Raw genomic sequence first — 18,582 nt, 5'->3', positions numbered from 1 at the left:
GTTCAACGAATGGGTGCAGCTGCACATTTTCTATGAAGGGCTCTCTTATGAGTCAAAGAAGGCCGTAGACCATTCATCCGGAGGATCTTTGAACAAGAAGAAGACTATTGAGGAAGCCATAGATGTTATTGAAACAGTAGCAGAGAACGACTACTTCTATGCTTCCGAAAGAGGGAACACAAGAGGAGTAATAGAGCTAAATAATGTAGATGCTCTGTTGGCCCAAAACAAGCTCATCACCCAGCAGCTGGCTGACCTCACTAAGAAGATGGAGAGGAACCAAGTAGCAGCAATCTCCACTTCATCAGCAACCCAAGAGGGAGTGAGTGAAGAAGCAGAGGGTAGTCAGGAGCAAGCCAACTACATTGAGAATTCACCAAGGAAAAACTATGATCCATACTCCAAGACCTACAACCTTGGATGGAGAAACCACCCAAACTTTGGGTGGGGAAGTGAGCAAGATCAAAACCAAGACCAGAGACGTTACAACTCCAACAACAATGCAGCTCATCAGCAGTTCACACAGAGGACATCTCAACACCCCCACAACAACACTTCTCCACATGCTTTTCAAAACCAAAATGGCACATCTGCTCCGAATCACCCATCAATTGATGACAAGCTCTCTAAGATTGAGGCCTTACTTGAAGGAATATGCCAAGAGATTCAAGAAAATAAGGTGTTCAAAGAGGAGGTGCGAGCCAATATTAAGAACCAGGGAGAGACCATTAGGAAGCTGGAATTCCAGGTGGGATATTTAGCTGAGAAGATTCTGAAACCTACTGATAGCTTCCCAAGTGACACGGAGAAAAATCCCAAAGCCGAAGCAAAGAAAGTAAGATGGGAAGATTGCAAAATGGTCACTACAAATGATCAAGAGACTGAAGACAAGCAAGGCAAACTTCTCGAACAACCTGAAGACAACTCAATAAAGGAGGAGGATAGAGATCACCAAGAACCAGAAATGTCACAACAAGAGTTGCTAAAGCTCTATGCACCCTTTCCTCAACTGCTCAATGGTGCTGTGGGAAAGAGAATATACTCAAGGTTCCTAGACTTGTTTGCATCTTTGCATGTAAACATACCATTCATCAAGGCAATTCAGCAAATGCCTGCATTCATCAAGTATATGAAGGAACTTCTACCCAGGAAAAGCTCACTCAAAGGAGGCCAGACTATAGTGATGAACAAGGAATGTAGTGCCCTTATTCAACCTGAGTTGCCTACAAAAAGAAGAGACCCAGGGAGTTTTCACATCCCTTGTGCCATAGGTGAAACTATGTTCGATAGAGCACTATGTGATTTGGGGGCCAGCATCAACTTACTGCCCTTATCCCTGGCAAAGAGGCTGCAGATTAATGAGATAATGCCCACAGATGTAATCATCAGACTGGCTGACAAAACTCAAAAGCAAGCAATAGGAGTGGTGGAAAATGTGTTGCTAAAGGTTGGGAAATACTTTCTCCCAACAGACTTTGTCATCCTGGACATGGAAGAGAGTCACTCTCATCCAATCATATTGGGAAGACCATTCCTAGCTACAGCCAGAGCACTTATCGATGTAGAGAAAGGGGAGCTAATATTGAGAATCCATGATGAACGACTCAGCTTCAATGTTTTCAAACTCTCAGAAGAAACAGATCAAGAGGACAAGGAACGAAGCACAAATGATAATGAGACACTGAAGGAGGAGACAAGCACTGAAGCACAGCCAGATCATTCTGAGATTCCCTTAATTGATAAACAAGGAACACAGCAATTGCCACAGCTCAAGGAAAAATTGGAGGAACCTAAACCTCTATAGGCAGGTAAAGACAGCATCACAACCCCTGCAGAAAAAGAGGTCACCAAGGGGAAGGCAACCTCAAAAGAAACAAAGAAGAAGGTACCAAGGAGGTGGAGGAACAAGAAGATCCCTACAGAAGACTTCTCTCCAGGGGATAGAGTTGTCTCAGCTTACTTCCCAGATATTCTCCCTAATCTCCCTATTGTACCATCTCAGTTACCCAAGGTCTTCACTATCAACAGAGTTCTTTCCCTAGAACATGTGGAGATCATTTATCCAACCAATGGATATAAGTCCACAGCAAGAGGGGAGGACTTTAAGCACTACCAACCACCCTGATGAGGGAAAAACGTCAAGCTAGTGATGCTAAAGAAGTGCTTCATGGGAGGCAACCCATGTTTTATATGTTTTTAAAATAATGAATAAATCAATGTTTATGAATTTCAACCCAAGCTTGACAAACACTTGGTGAAATCTTTATCATGCAGTATACAGTGAAGAACAAGTTTGGTGTTCAAAACAAACCAAGATGCATGCTAGTCTTGGGAGCTTTGAACAAAAATTTTCATCACATTGCTTCAAACTAAGTTTGGTGTCACCCCATGGTGCCACCAAAATGCATATAAGGACCCACCAATAGTTAGTTAGTTAGTTGGAATTCATAAATAAATAATCAAATCTTTTCTTCCCTTTTATTAATATTAGCCGTAAAGTTCATATGGTCATTTTAATATCTTTTCTTACTTTTCTTAGTTTATCTTTATAGGAAAAGAAAAGGAGCATTAAAAGGGATAGATTGGACAACCAAACAAAAAAGGTTCGGATACCACAAAAGGAGGGGCTACACATTTGTTCTAAAAAGGGAGTACATTGGAAAACGTTGCCATGCAACATTGAAAAAAAAGGGACCCCTAGAAGACCGAGCAATCCCCATCATAAAGTGATGATCCTTGTCTTCTAGCCATGCATAACCCCAACCGTCCATCAAGTGACCACTTCATCAATCTACACCCTCCATTCTCTCACAACTTCTCTATATAAACGACCCTTGTCCGTACCACCCTTCATTGTTATCACACACCCTTCACCACTCTTCATTTCGGTACAAGACACCCTCTATCCAATTGTAAACATTCCTCCCCTCACTCTCTTCATTGCCATAAAACCCTAAACAACCAAAAGTCTCCATAACCTTACCACCTTCACATATTAACCATCATTCATGGCATCTTCAAGTTCTAAGAGAAGGAAGGGAAAGGAACCCATGGAAGAACACCTATATGATGAGAAGAGATTTAGAAGCTTGCATCATGCATTGCAATACGGGTGGATGGTTGATAAGGAAATCATTTATGAGCTGGGATTTCAAGTTAAAAAGACTGAGTGCCCCGAAATCACAGAGAAGATAGAAAGGAGAAGATGGGAGCTCCTAACTGACCCGGTCATTAAGGTAAATGCAAACCTCATAAGAGAATTTTATGCAAATGCGGTTCGATATGATAAGAAGGATGAGTTGTACACAAGCTTTGTGAGAGGAAAGATGGTGGATTTTGGTCCCATGAGTGTCATGAGGGCATTGAAGCTACGTTCTATACAATTTGAAGAAGAAAGCTATCACTCAAGATTGGACAACCCCAATTATGACCAGATTCTGCAAGATATTTGTGTACCAGGAGCTGACTGGGAAAGGGGTGCGGGAAATAAACCAAAATTCATCAAGAGAACAGACATCACTCCTGAAGCCAAGGGGTGGTTTGAGCTAGTGAGAAGGTCTATTCTCCCAGCTGCAAACAACTCGGAGGTGAATGTCAAGAGAGCCACAGTTGTGCACTATATACTGAAGGGAGGAGAAATCAAGGTCCATGAACTCATAGCTGAAGGCATTAGAAAGATGGCGGAGAAAAGCGACTCAAGAGGAACGATAGGTTACCCCAGCACTATTTACCGAATTTGCAAGAAAGCTGGGGTGGTTTTTGAAGATGAGGACCCCGTGTGGATAAAGGAAGGCATTCTAATAACTATACGAAGGATGAATGCCACTGCATCCCTCCTACCTCAACGGAAGCAAAGGAAGAGGACAGCCCCTCAAGTAGTAGAAGGACAAGCCATAGAAGGGCAAACACCAACCACCTTGAATATGCATCAATTGCAGGAGGCCATTAGTGGACTGTCTCAACAATACTTGGAGAGCCAAGGAGCACAGAGAGAACTTCAACTACAGATGATGGGGCAGCAAGAGGAGTCACTCTCAAGATGGATGACTCAACAAGGTGAGTGGCAAAAACAAATGATGGAACAGCAACTGAGTCAAGGACAACAATAGGGAGATACATTCAACAGGGTGGAACAAAGGCAAAATGAGCAACAAGAATCCATCCAGAGGCTAATCAACATCCAAGCACATCAAGGGGCACACATACATGAGATGCATCGAAGACAAATAGAACAGGCAGAATTATTGGACGAGCAAAGGGCATTCGCAGAAGGAGTTTACATGAGCGAGACAGAACATCACATAAACACTCAAGCCAGGCTCGGCTACTTAGTAGGACAACTGCCAATATTGCATCCAGGAATAGCCCGGTATGAAGAAATGAAGGATGAATTGGCACGAGAGGAAAGACAAAGGGTGGAAGAGAGTCATGAATCAGTAAGAAAGGCACTTGAGGATTGGAAGCAAGCAAAATTGGCACGGATGAGAAAGAATGCAAGAGGACACAAAGAAAGCAATCAAGAAGGAGAGCATGGACATCCACAAGAGTAAAAGGTGGTGGAGTTCCTTCTTTGGTCCATTTTTCTTCTATGCTTTAAATAAGGAAGATCTTGTATGAAATAGAACTTGCTTCTATGTTAATTTAAACCTTCTTAAATTCTATTTTTTTTATTTTATGTGTTGAAGAGGTCTTTGTGTGCTGGTCTTTATGTTACTGCATCTTTCCCTTATTTACTTGTAAGCTTGTCCATTTTAAATCAAATGAAGAAGAGAATGTTTATGTTTTTTAAAAAGACCAGAGTAGAGTTCATAATGTGGAAGTGCATTCATGAATCTTTGGGGTAGTCATAAGTTAGCTAAGTTGGTTCAACCACAAGGCTAGGAGGATAACTATCTATCCTGAATACTTGACTTTGGATATACCCATGAGAATAAGTTAATAACAAAATCCTAATAAGAGAAAAAGGAAAGAACAATGGAAGTGAAAAACAAAAGAAAAAGAGTAAGCAATAAGGCTAGGCACCAATGGTTTGGACCTTGAGACAAGTGTCTGTGGTGCTCCTGTGTGAGGGATCTACTTGGATGAATAAGCTCTCAAGGGTGCTTTATCACTTGGCAACTTGGGTTAACTAACCCGGGATTATCAGCTGAAAATCCACTATCAAGAGTAACCCTCACTACAGAGCATTTAGTAACCCAAAGAGGTGCTGGACACCAAGGTCTCAAGAAAAGAAAATAAATAAACTATATGCATGTAGTGTGTATGTATGGGGGAGAGACTTGAGGGAGTAAGTCCTTAGGGGTGCTTCAACACCTAGCACCTTGAACCAACTGGTTCGGGAGTGTTGGCTGAAAGCTTATCTTAAAGAGTTGCCCCCTTTATAGAGCACTTAGCCTAAATAACACAAATAACCCTTGAAATAACAATAAAAGGATCAATGAATAAAAGTCTCATGGGATATAAACAAAGTAAGTGTTTAGGGACATGATAAAAGTCTAAAAGCCAGTAATGGAATGAACCTAAGTTGCTATGCATGAAACCACCATAAAAATAGTAACATGACTTCCACAAGAATGACTCGTTCCTCTGGATATTCCATTCATCATTCTCTTGTTCCAGTACTTGCTTAGGGACAAGCAAGCTTTAAGTTTGGTGTTGTGATGCCAGGGCATCTTGGCCAGTTTCACTGACCTTTTCTTTACTGTTTTTAGGGTAGTTTCATGCATTTCTTTAGGAAATAAGCTAGTTTTGGGTAGATATTCACCTACACCTTGATTCAAGCATACATTGTGCATTTTACATTATTTCATGAGGATTTTGCATGAATTTAGTGACAAATTGTATGCTGCATTACCCATGACTTGGACTAGAACTTTGATGCACTCTGTTGCTTGATTTCAGGACCAAAGGAAGCAAGGAAAGGGAGGTAACTTGCAAGGTTAATGAGGAAAGTGATTGCCAATAACACTCTCAAAGCCATCATTGCCCATGTTAAGAGTCACGTCAACTAAGTTAACATGAACTCTAACGTGGGGAAGGGAAGTTGAGCCAACGTTAGTGACACTTAACATTGTCACTAACGTTGGCAAACACTCATGAGTGGCCACGTTAGAGCCCACGTTAAAGGGGGAAGAGAAGCCAACGTTAGTGACATTCAACATTGTCACTAACGTTGGCCTAAGGATGCAACACACCACGTTAACTCCCACGTTAACTTGGTTAACGTGGGAGCTAACGTAAGAGGTGAGAGTTGTCGACAACGTTAGTGACACTCAACATAGTCACTAACGTTGGAAGCAACCACACAACCCCCCAAGGAGCCACGTTAACTTCCACGTTAACCTAGTTAACGTGGAAGCTAACGATGAGGAATGAATGATGAGCCAACGTTAGTGATACTCAACATTGACACTAACGTTGGGATGGCTAAGAATGGCCACGTTAGAAGCCAAGTTAACCTAGTTAACGTGGACTCTAACGTGAGATCCAGGGGCACATTGGAACGTTAGTGACAATGTTGAGTGTCACTAACGTTCTCGAAGATTGGCAAAGCCACGTTAGAAGCCACGTTAACCTAGTTAGCGTGGGCTTTAATGTGAAGCAAAAAGGGGCACACTGGAACGTTAGTGACAATGTTGAGTGTCACTAACGTTCTCGAAGGTTAGCAAGGCCACGTTAAAAGCCACGTTAACCTAGTTAACATGGGCTCTAACGTGAGGCAAAGGGGTACATTGGAACGTTAGTGAAAATGTTAAGTGTCACTAACGTTCTCGAATTTATACTTTCACTAAATGTTAACACCCCTAACGCCCTGAGCTAAAGTCTCTGCCCACTTAGCACTTTCTCTCTGCAAGTAAAGCCAAGCCCAAATGAAGAAAATAACTGCTTCAAACTCAAGATCCAAAGGCCCAAGACTTGAAGAGCCAACTAGAAGCTGAGAGAAGTAGTATATATAGGAGTAGCTTTGAATTGAGAAAGGAGTTCTGGGGGCTGGAAAAAGAGAACTACTCTTTGTATTTTACTTTCTCCGCATTTTCTAGTTTTATGATGTATTCTCCATCTTTGTTTTCATTTTCAAGAGCTATGAACAACTAAACCCCTTTCATTGGGTTAGGGAGCTCTGTTGTAATTTGATGGATCAATACTAATGTTCATTATTCTTCTTCTATCTTTTCTCTTGATTTTACTTGAAAGCTTTCGATCTTCATCCAATTGAGTAGTTATCTTGGAAGAGAAGCTATTCAAACTTGGATCTCTTTTGAACCTTGAAAGAGGAATGAAGAGATCAAGCTAGAAATGCTTTCTCATGCTGGACCAAATTGGGTTTGGATGGGTATGTGACTATAACCCTCTCAATACTTGATTTGGGAAATGCATGTGGTATAATCAGTGACCATACTTCATCTCTTCTCATGAGCAATTGACCAAGGAATTGGCTATTGATCAAGATTTGAGAGATTGAATTGCAAGAAATTGTAATTCAATCACTTAAGATTGCCAAGGAGATCAATGAGTGCATTGATTGAGGAAGAGATGAAAATGAACTTGATCCGGAGAATTGCAACATCTCCTAAGCCCAATGAACTCCCCATCTCTGATTTTACCCATTCTCTTTAATTTCTGCCATTTACTTTTATGAGCAAATCCCCCATTCCCATTTACAATTCTGCAATTTATTTTCAGTCATTTACTTCCAGTCCTTTAATTCTAGTAATTACTTTTCTGTTATTTACATTCCCGCCATTTTATTTTCTGCAACTCTCAACCCAAATTCTGGAATCGCTCAACTAGAACATTCTTCTAATTAAAGTTGCTTGATCAATCAATCCCTGTGGGATTCGACCTCACTCTATTGTGAGTTTTTACTTGACGACAAATTCGGTACACTTGCCGAAGGGAGATTTGTTGTGAGACAAGTTTTCCGTGCATCATCGTGTGTGCGCCGAAGGCCGCACGTGACTTTTAAAGAAGAACTCGTGCCTGGCGATTTTGGAGGGTTTCTAGCCCCATTTGGAGCTAAGTTTTTGGCGGGAAAAGGCTAAATAGACCAAGGAATGAAGGGGGAAGGGCGAGGACATTCATTCACACACTTTAAGGAGGACATTCATTCACACACTTTAGGCTTAGTTTTAGTTAGTTTTAGAGAGAGAAGCTCTCACTTTTCTCTAGGATTAGGAGTAGGACTAGGTTTAGGTCAATAATCTTAGATCTAGGTTTTAATTCATGCTTTCATCTTCTTCTACTCTTGGATTCTTTGTTGTTACATTCATCATTCTTCTATTGTTTGTTATAATTTCTTATACTTTGTTTGTAGATCTACTTTTGCTCATTCTATTTTCTTTCAATTCAATTTGAGGTAATTCATGATAATTGTGTTTCTTTTGATTGTTGTTATTAATTCCTTGCAATAATTGTTGTTAGATTTCATTATTGTTGCTAATTTACTATGCTTTCCTTTTGTGCCTTCCAAGTGTTTGATGAAATGCTTGGTTGGATTTTAGTGTATATTTTATTCCTCTTGGCCTAGGTAGAGTAATTAGTGACGCTTGAGTTATCTAATTCCATTGTTGATTGGTAATTAGAAGTTGCTAATTGATTTGGATACCACTAAAGCTAGTCTTTCCCTTGGGAGTTGGCTAGGACTTGTGGAACCAAGTTAATTCATCCACTTGACTTTCCTCCATGGTTAGAGGTTAACTAAGTGGTAGCAATGGATAATTTGTGGTCAACAATTGAGGAGGATAGCTAGGATAGGACTTCTAGTTCTCATACCTTGTCAAGAGCTTTGTTAGTTGTTAGTTTATTTTCATTACCATTTATATTTGTTGTTTCTTATTCTCAAAACCCCAAAACATACCTCAACCAATAACAAGAACACTTTATTGTAATTCCTAGGGAGAACGACCCGAGGTTTAAAAACTTCGGTTTATAATTTTAGGGATTTGTACTTGTGACAAACAAAATTTTTGTATGAAAGGATTATTGATTGGTTTAGAAACTATACTTCGACGAGATTTCAATTGTGAAATTCTATACCGTCAAAAATTCCGTTCATCAATGCTTCCCTTGCAAAATAGCCCAAAGTAGCAAAGCAGTTCTAAATCTGACATGGGTAGTGTGGATGCTCGGGATGATGTAGTCCGCCACAATCTGATGCCATATACGAGCTTCGGCATTCAAATCAGAGTATGCAATGCTAGTGGGAACAGAATTTCTCCCTTTGCTATACTTCCAAGATGCACCAGGATGGCCTATTCTCTCAACAATGGGAGTCAGATATATTTTTCCTTTGAACACATCCACTTTTATCATGGAATAATCATCCTTCTCAAGCGGAATGTGGAGGATGTTCAGAATAGCTTCTAGAGCTTGATTGGAAGTATCCAACATCTTTCCCCGGAGGAATACTGATTTTGCTTCCCAACCTTGGTAGTTTACGTAGAATTCCCACACCATAGTTTCATTGACTTCAATGGGTTCTCGCTAGAGAAATTCCCAACAAAGCGAGGCAATCCTTTGATGAATGGTCGCCTTGTACTGGCTTGGAACCTTCAACGGCCACTCCCAATGGATTGTGCACTTCTCAATTGCCTTGTATTGAGAGTCGGCTCTTCGGTTGACCAAGGTACTCAGTTTATCACCTTGGCGATCCCGCCAAACATCAGGAAAGTGAGCGGTAGTTTGCTCAACCGGCGAAGTAACCGGTGCCTTACCCTTCTTTCGCATCCTGAAAATAAAATAAAAGATTTTCAAGATCATAGGGCAACAATAAAACAAAATTACTGAGGAAGCACTCACAAGGTTAAAAGAAGCTTTTAAAATAGTGTGGTTTATAAAAACACGGTCTCTATATTCCAATGATGCGCGCGGTTGGAACACACACACCGGCCAGATACCACAGCAACCACATTGTTTACTGGACAAAGTTCAATGCTTCTCAAATAAGTGCTTAAGTTGCAAGGCTAAAACATGGACATAAAAGCAACTTCAAGCTCGCACCAATTGATTTATTAACACGCTTTGAATGTAATGGTCATTGAGGTTGTTGGCAAGAAATTTCATTAGCAAAAGAGTGTACAACAACAATAACCATGCACTCAAAGTGAAGTGTCAATTGCTCATCCTCAATAAGTGGTGACCACATGTGCCATGTTCTAAGTTAAGGCCAAAAGATGTTTGATCAAGACATCATCTAAAGTTGAACAATTGTAACGTGATTACCGAATCCAAACTCCGAGATGAACAATGACAATTAAGTTTCACATAACACAATGCATTTGTAACCAAAATCGTGCATCAACAAATAAGGAAATGCATTGGTGAATTCACTTAACTACCATCAAAAGGTATAATTGAAGTTGCACAATTCATACAATATGCCTAACAAGAGATAATTTGAACACGTATGATGGCCATGTCATATGAATCAAAACAAATATTCATTGAGGCATTTAATAAAACATGTGGTATGCAATGTGCAAGCTTATCACAATTAATGCTCAAATTCAATCATAATCAACCCATAATCAAATATCAATACTTGCAATACATAAAAGACAAAGAAAAGAACTAAATTCAATATAAGCAACATAAAAACAAAATCAAAACAATTTTAAAATCAACAAAAGGGAAAATAAGAACCTGAAAATTGAAGGTTGAAACAAACAAGAAAGGGGAAGAAAACAATGGCACTTCTTATAGCCACTGCGAGTTACGGCGGTTGGATTCGCCAAAAAAATGCCGAAGAGGGAGAACTCACCGGTGGTGAAGAGAGAAAAGAGAAAGGAAAGAAAGAAAGAAAAGAAAAGAGAAAAAAAGAGAAAAGAGAGAAAAGAGAGAGAGGGTTGGTAGCGGCTTGACGGCGGCGGTGGCCAGCGGTAGGGTCGCCTAAAACTGAGGGCTGTGGTGAGGGGAGCAGCAACAATGAGAAAAAGAAGAGAATGAGATTGCTTCTCAACAGGGCAGGTTTCCCTGTTAATGCCCAAAACGAGTCGTGTGCGGGCGCACAGAGGCCTGTGCGGATGCACAACAAGCAGAAATTGGAAGGATTGCGAACGCACACAGCATGCGATCGCTGCAACCAGAAGGGGTGTGTAAGCGTGTGCGGACGCACAACAGGGAGCGCGCGCACAGAGGTCGCAAGATAGAGGGATGTGTGAGTACACCTAAGATGGTGTGTACGCACAAGACACGAAAAGGTTGGGGATGCAAGCGCACAGAGCGTGCAGTTGCTCCCACCAGAGGGGTTGTAACAATGCGTGCGGACGCACAAGAGCGTGAACTCGCACAGAAAGCTCTTTTTTTTAAATTGCTTGAGGTCCAGAGTCGTGTGTGCGTGCGCACACAGGTCCGTGCGCACGCACACGGACAAAGATGGCGGAGGTTGTTCACGTGCACAACTCATGCTGACGCTCCCACCAGAGGGTTGTCCATTGGTGTGCGGACGCACACGTCTGTGCGGCCGCACAGAAAGCGCAATAAGGGACAGTCGTGCATACGCACAAGTGGGTGCGCATGTACGAGTCTCAGAAAATAGGGCAGCGCCCACGCAGAGGCAGTTCTGGCGCTGCGACTAGAGGATGTTGCAAAGAGTGTGCGGGCGCACAGAGGCGTGCGCTCGCACAGATGCCCTGTTTCAGAAAAATTTTTCTTTTCAAAACTAAAGTTCCTTCCTATAGCATAGCAACATACCAACCCCAAATCATACAAACAAGCATAAATTAATGATCCATAAGCAATCAAACTTATTCAATCCAAGAAAAAAAATACCAAATCAAAACTAATATAATCATCATACCACAAGAAAGCAACTAATTCAAAAAGCTATATACAAAAAGATAAAGTTGGAACAATCTTACCATGGTGGGGTGTCTCCCACCAAGCACTTTGGTCTAGAGTCCTATGTTGGACCTTGCATGGCTTCATTGGTCACTTTGAACTTCTCCAAGGAGGAAAATCTCCAAATCCTTGGCATTCTTGGATTGAGTGTGATCTCTTGAATTAGACTTCTTGGTGACCTTCTCTTCTTCTTGTTCTTTACCAACCTCAATCACTTCATCTTCGACTATATCACACCCAAAGATAGAATATGCTTCGAGGATGGGTTTCTTGGATTCCTCCAACGTGAATCTTGCTACCTTGCCATCGGCCTCAAAAGAATAGACTCCTGAATGTGCATCTAGCTTGAAACGGAATGTCTTTAGAAACGGCCTTCCAAGTAAAATGGATGATGGCTTGTCTGAGTCAATGGGAGGAGTCTCCAAAATGTGGAAATCTACCGGGAAGAGTAAACATTGGATGTCAACCAGAACATTTTCTGCAATCCCCACAACTGATACAATGCTCTTATCGGCCAACACGAATCTCGCCCCGGACCTCTTTAAGGGTGACAAGTTCAATCTCTCATAAATGGGGAGTGGCATAATGCTTACGCACGCCCCCAAGTCACACATACAATCTGTGAACTTTATCCCACCAATTAAGCAAGTAACCAAACATGGGCCGGGATCGTTGCATTTTTCAGGAATTAGAGAAGAGATAGAATCATCTACCGGCCTTTTGTTGAGTTCGCCAATTTTCTCCTTGTGGGTCAAACATCTTTGAGGAACTTGGCATATTTGGGCACTTGTTGAATGGCTTGAAATAGAGGGACGGTGACTTCAACATTCTTAAAAATTTTCACCATGTTGGGGTCAAGTTATTCTTGCTTCTTGGCCTTCTTGGCCAAAGTTGGGAATGGAATGGGCATAGGCTCTTCAACCAGATTTTTTCTCCTTGGCTCCTTGGCCTTGAGCGGTTCCTCCCCATCCTTCTCAACATCTTCCTCTTCATCCTTCATCACTCTCATATCCTATCCCACCTTTTCCTTATGGGTTTCGTCACTCGAACTTGTAAGTACAACACCAATTTCATCCAACTTGGTGCTGCTCCTAAGGGTGATAGCATTGATGCTCCCCTTAGGATTCGGTTGAGGTTGTGAGGGTAAACCACTAGAAGTTGAGGCTTGTTGGACATTTTGTGTAGTAGGAGAAGAAATAGTCAAACGGGTGAGTGCTTCGGCAATTGTAGCCATATACACTTCTTATTTCTTATGAAAGTCTCATTGCTCTTGCATAAAGGTTTGGAGTGTGTCATTCATGTAGGGTTGATTAGGAGTAGAACTTTGATTGCCTTGAGGAGGGTTAGGTCTACTATGTGGATGTTGATACCTCCCTTGAGGTTGAGATTGTGGAGGTTGTTGGCAGGATTGTTGGTATTGTGGTTGACCTTGAGGAGCTTGATGATAGTAGGCTTATTGGCTTGGGTAAGGTTGAGCTTGTGGGGCTTGGTTCCACCTTTGGTTAGAATTATCCCTCCACCCTTGGTTTTGATTTCCTCCATGTTGATTGTAGTTGGGTCTTTGTGGGTATGGATTAGCTACCGCTAATGTAGGACACTTATCAGTGTAATGGTTGTTACAAGCACAAATACCACATGATCTTGGTGGTCCTTCAATCCTTGGAGGTTGAGGTGGAGAAGATATCAAGGCTTGGGAGATTTTTTGCCCTTAGGTGATTTGTCTCAACAAAATTGTCATCTCACCGAGGGTCTTTGTCAAAACGGCATCTCCGGAAGGAGAAACTTCACTTAAAGCTTTTGGTTGTGGGTTTCTTGCCCTTGAGTGTTGAGTGGAGTCCGCCAAGTTTGCTATGATCTCCCAAGCTTCCTCAGCGGTCTTGTTTTTGGTGAGTGATCCTCCACTAGAGGCATCTAGGAAAAGCTTATCTTGGGGGTTCATCCCTTGACAGAAGTAGCTAATAAGTACCAACTCGTCAATACGGTGGTGGGGGCAAGCTTCCAACAACTTTTTGAATCTCTCCCAGTACTCATAAAGAGTCTCCCCATCTCGTTGCACAATACAAGAGATTTTCTTTCGCAGCTTGTCTGTTTTCTGTGGTGGATAAAACTTTTCCAGAAATTCCTTACGTAACAAGTCCCAATCAGAAATCATATCTCCCGGTTGAGTCTAAAACCATTCTTTTGCTTTTCCCTCCAAAGAGAAAGGGAAAGCAAAAACCAAAACTACTACTTCATCTACACCAGGTATTCTCGCAGTGGAGCATGCAACTTGGAAATCCTTAAGATGCTTAAGAGGGTCTTCTCTGGGCGGTCCATTGTACTTGGGGAGCAAGATGATTGTGCCAGTCTTAAGCTCAAAATTTGGATCTAAAGCCGGATACCGGATTTGTATCGGTTGCAAGTTAATATCAGGAGCTCCGGCTTCCCTTAAAGTGATTCTACGAGGTAGATCCGCCATGGTGTCGTCACCTGAGTCACTCACAGAGATTTCAGCACTCCCCACAGATGAATATAAGGTTTCCTCGTTAATGGAAGAATGATGGTCATGGATTGATGGTGATAGTGAATTGGAGTGCTCTTCAAGCAAGCCCAATTCACTATTCACAAATGCTAGTCGGCGCCGAGTTTGCCTAATATGAGTTAAAGTTCTTTCTATTTCCAGATCAAAAGGGGCTAAGCTCGGGTCTAGAAATGACCGGGTCATTCAACTGAGGAAGCAATAAAAGCATACAATTATGAAAAGCAAAACAAGAATGGGCAAATAAACATAAATCAACCTAGCAATTAACAACTACCAAGACTAGCTAGATAGAATCAATAACTACAAATTAGTACCAAGTAGCAAACAAAAACCAAATATTCACACTATTCACATATTCACAACAACCAAAATTATAGCACTCATTGCACTTAAAGTAATTCCCCGGTAACGGTGCCAAAATTTGATGTGCAGGAGATTTACCGTCGATCTAGGTTTTCACAAATTAGAATCCCATCATTGAAAGTATAGCCTAGACCAATGATTAATTCCCAAATCAAATTTTTTAATCCAAAGCATATGTCACAATTCAAAACCAGTTCAATTCCGGGAGTTTCAATTCCTAGGTTGTCTCCCAAGGACACTTGAGACCAATGAGTGTGCAATCTTGGTTGTGAGGATCATCGGGTTTTCAATAAAGGGATAAACATATAAAGCAATGAAAGAACATACAAAATTGTAAGAAATGAACTAATAAAGGAATCAAAGAAGTAACTATGCAATATAGACAAGTAAAGTATAAAAGGAACTAATGTAATGTGTATAAAGGAATTTAAGCATAAAAGGTATCTTGGCTTGGAGTGAGCTAAGGGTCATTTCCTTGTGGAACCACAACTATGCCAACTAGAATGGATCAATCTCACTTGATTTACCCTCACATCGGAGAGAAAGTTAAACGCGCATAAGTGTTCTTAACCCACAAATTCTAAATTGCTTGCTAATTGCCTTAGCAACAACATAGCGTTAGTGGGAACGAGAACAATTAAGAATCCAAGATTAACACTAAATGTTGGACATTCCAACTCTAGGTATCCAATTGCTCACTTTCCCCAAGCTAAGAGATAGAAAACTAGCCCAAAATCATACTTTACATTTTGTCAAACACTTGGTGGGCAAAAACCTTAAACATGGGAAAAATGAGAAAAAGCTTGAAACCAAAAGCAACAAATGATCTCAATCAATAATAAAGACTCAAGAAAGCATAGAACAATCATCAATCATCAATTTCATTAACAAGAAATAGAAATTTCAAAAGAGAAGTGAAATTGAACTATAACTTGAATTATAAGAAAGTGTAAGGACAACGTAACTATAAAGAGTAGCAACAAAGAGATACTTACAATGGGAATTAGCAAAATCCAAGATCAAAAATGGAAATGGCACTTGAATGTAAAACCCTAGTATAAACCCTAGTAGAGAAGATGATGAAAAACTTAAAGAAAAACTATACTAAAGCTATCTACTACTACTCCTAAGCTACACTAATATTATGCTATGTTATGGTCTTCATTTTTCCTTCCTTATGAGCTAAATGGCTTCAGAAATGGGCCTCCCAAGCTCCAAAATTGTGAGTCACGTGAGATTTTAATGAAGGCATGTGCATCCACCTGTGCAGACGCACAGACGTGTGCGCCCACACACTGCCAAAAATCTCTACCCGTGCGTATGCACAGGAAGTCGTGCGCACGCACACTAGGCGACACTTGATTGAACACGCGACGCGCACGGTGCGGCTCACGTGCACGCGTGGCTCTTATCTGAGGGCTCTGCATACGCACGCAGGTTTGTGCGTACGCACACTAGGCTGAGCTCTTCTCCTTGATTCTTCATGCTTCCTCCACTTTGAATGCTCTTCTTCCATTCTCTCCTAGCCATTCCTACCTTATACCTCTGAAATCACTCACAAATAATATCAAGGCATTGAATGGAAGGTAAATGGAATAAAATGAATCAAATTAGGCACAAAAGAGCATCTTTTCATAATCAAGCACAAACTAGGAGGAAAGTTCAACTGCATGCTATTTAGTGGAATAAGTGCAAGTTTATATGATGAAATCCATTCAATTTAAACCAAAAGTTATCATCAAATATGGATTCATCAATTTCTCCATACTTAAACACTAGCATGTCCTCATGCTAAACACACTCAAAGGAGATAGATGAAAGGAAAATGATTTATTCTATGTGCTACCTAAATGCATGCAACTATCCTAAGGGTTACTACCAAAATGTACTATGCAAAGAGTTGGTAAAACAAACCATGAAATTCCAATCCATCACAAGGAAGCTTTGGGGTAAATGCAAAGAGTTTATGCACAAAAATCAATGTCCAAAGAATTGAATTGAGCTTTTCAAAACTTATCAACAAACAACTTGCAAGAAGATACACCAGGAGATACAAGGAACACAGAATTGAGCGATCGAAATTTGAGAAATTGAAAACCGGTGATGGTTATGAGGAGGTGGGAACTTGAGAATGAGTTGCGATTGATCTGCGATTGATGAACTTGAGGTATACTGTTATTTGTTAATGATCTGTATTGTGTTACTGAATTGTTATGTTTGACAAGTTGCTATGTGCCACGGGCAAGGGCTGTGGCAGTCTCTCGCTTGTCGAGGTAGCGGTGCCGGCGTAAGGGCCGAGGTAGTCTCCTACCTATGTTGAGATTTAAGTGATGGGGTTGTATCCTGCTTGCATAACCTTCCCTGCTGCATGAGTGTGCAGAGCCTATATCTCTGATGTGGCAAGGAAGGCTACATCCGGGAGGATGTGTCGAGTTGGGATTTATAGACCGACCAATGATATCACGAGCCAATAGGACAGGCATTCATTATATGCATCTTCTATATGCTTGTTTGCTTTGCTTAAATTCAGTTATGTCTAAATGAATCACATGTCTACTTGTTATTTGTTTACTTGTTGTATATATATATATATATATATATATATATATATATATATATATATATATATATATATATATTACTTTTGCTTTACTTGTTTGCATTACTTGTATTTTCTGTTGGAATTGAGGAGGCTTGGTAGGCGGTGGCGATGGGATCGCACGGAGGTTTGGTTGGTGAAGGCTGTGAGATACAGCGATGTGTTTAGTATTAGTTAGAAATCTCCTAAGTTTATATAACTCTGTTTATGGTTATGGTTTATTTATTTATTTTGTTAAGCTTGAATATCTATGGTGTGAAGTTCTAGGATTGCCTCTGGCGTCCCGGAACCTTACATTTTATATACCGGGAACTGTTACCATATTGAGAATCTCCGGTTTTCATACCATATGTTGTTGTTGTTTTTCAGATGCAGGTCGTAACCCACCTTAATGAGTTGCGAGATGGTGACAAAGCAGAGTATGGTTCCATCTTTGTTTTATTCTGCTTTATTTTGATATAGTCACTTTCTCATCCTTTGTATTTATATAACCTTTTTGCTTTATAGGCTTTATTTATGAAAACTTTGAGAGATAGGTTGTTGCTGTTTTAAAACTTCAAAATACTGTTGTATTCAGTTTGACTAGCCGGCCTAAATTCCTCAAGCTGTGACTAGTTCTCTTTTTGTATGTCATACTTATATATATATCTTGTTAATTTAATTATTACCTTGGGTATCCTGGAGCTATCTACAAGGTTTTATTTGTATTATATCTTGTTATGTTTGTACCTATGCGTTTAGTTACCTGTGTGAAGGCTTCACGTTTCGTAATTCTGCTTTATGCGGCTTTGAGCTTTACTCCTACATCGGGCTTCTAGTTATATAAATTCTTGAATATATACTATATTATAAGCTTTAGAACTGTTATGGCACTATGTTATCCTTAGCTTTACGGCTAGAGGTAAGGCTTAGGGTAACGGGGTGTTACATTAGTGGTATCAGAGCGGTTCGTCCTCGTGAGCCTCAGGAATGGACCGATTGTGCTTTGTTGCATACTCTAGGTAATTTTTCTTTCGTGCTATTTAGGATATCTGTTTGATATGCATAGCATGCTTGTTTGTGAGTACTTTCGAGATAATTGAAGCATTGAGCTTGAGCTATTGAGACTGATCACCTTGATATCGATTGATTGGTGTGGAAAGGAAACCCGAATGACAACTCACAGATGAGGTCGATCACGTTAATGGAGAGGTAGTGAGGATGACTATCCTAGCCTATGCGTTACGAGCTCAACATGTTCCGGAAAACCAGTTCGTGGAGT

The 18,582-nt window shown here is 40.7% G+C and overlaps 1 non-coding gene across 1 annotated transcript; it reads left to right on the top strand.

Annotated features, from left to right (window-relative positions):
• The first annotated feature begins 13,814 nt into the window (after positions 1 to 13,814).
• LOC112760607 (small nucleolar RNA R71) lies at positions 13,815 to 13,921 on the top strand. The gene has a single exon (XR_003181040.1). It is a non-coding gene; the product is annotated as a small nucleolar RNA R71 (small nucleolar RNA).
• Positions 13,922 to 18,582: the final 4,661 nt, after the last annotated feature.

Source organism: Arachis hypogaea, chromosome 16, assembly GCF_003086295.3.
Source record: "Arachis hypogaea cultivar Tifrunner chromosome 16, arahy.Tifrunner.gnm2.J5K5, whole genome shotgun sequence".
NCBI classification, from domain to species: domain Eukaryota; kingdom Viridiplantae; phylum Streptophyta; class Magnoliopsida; order Fabales; family Fabaceae; genus Arachis; species Arachis hypogaea.
This window is presented reverse-complemented; position numbering and strand designations above follow the sequence as displayed.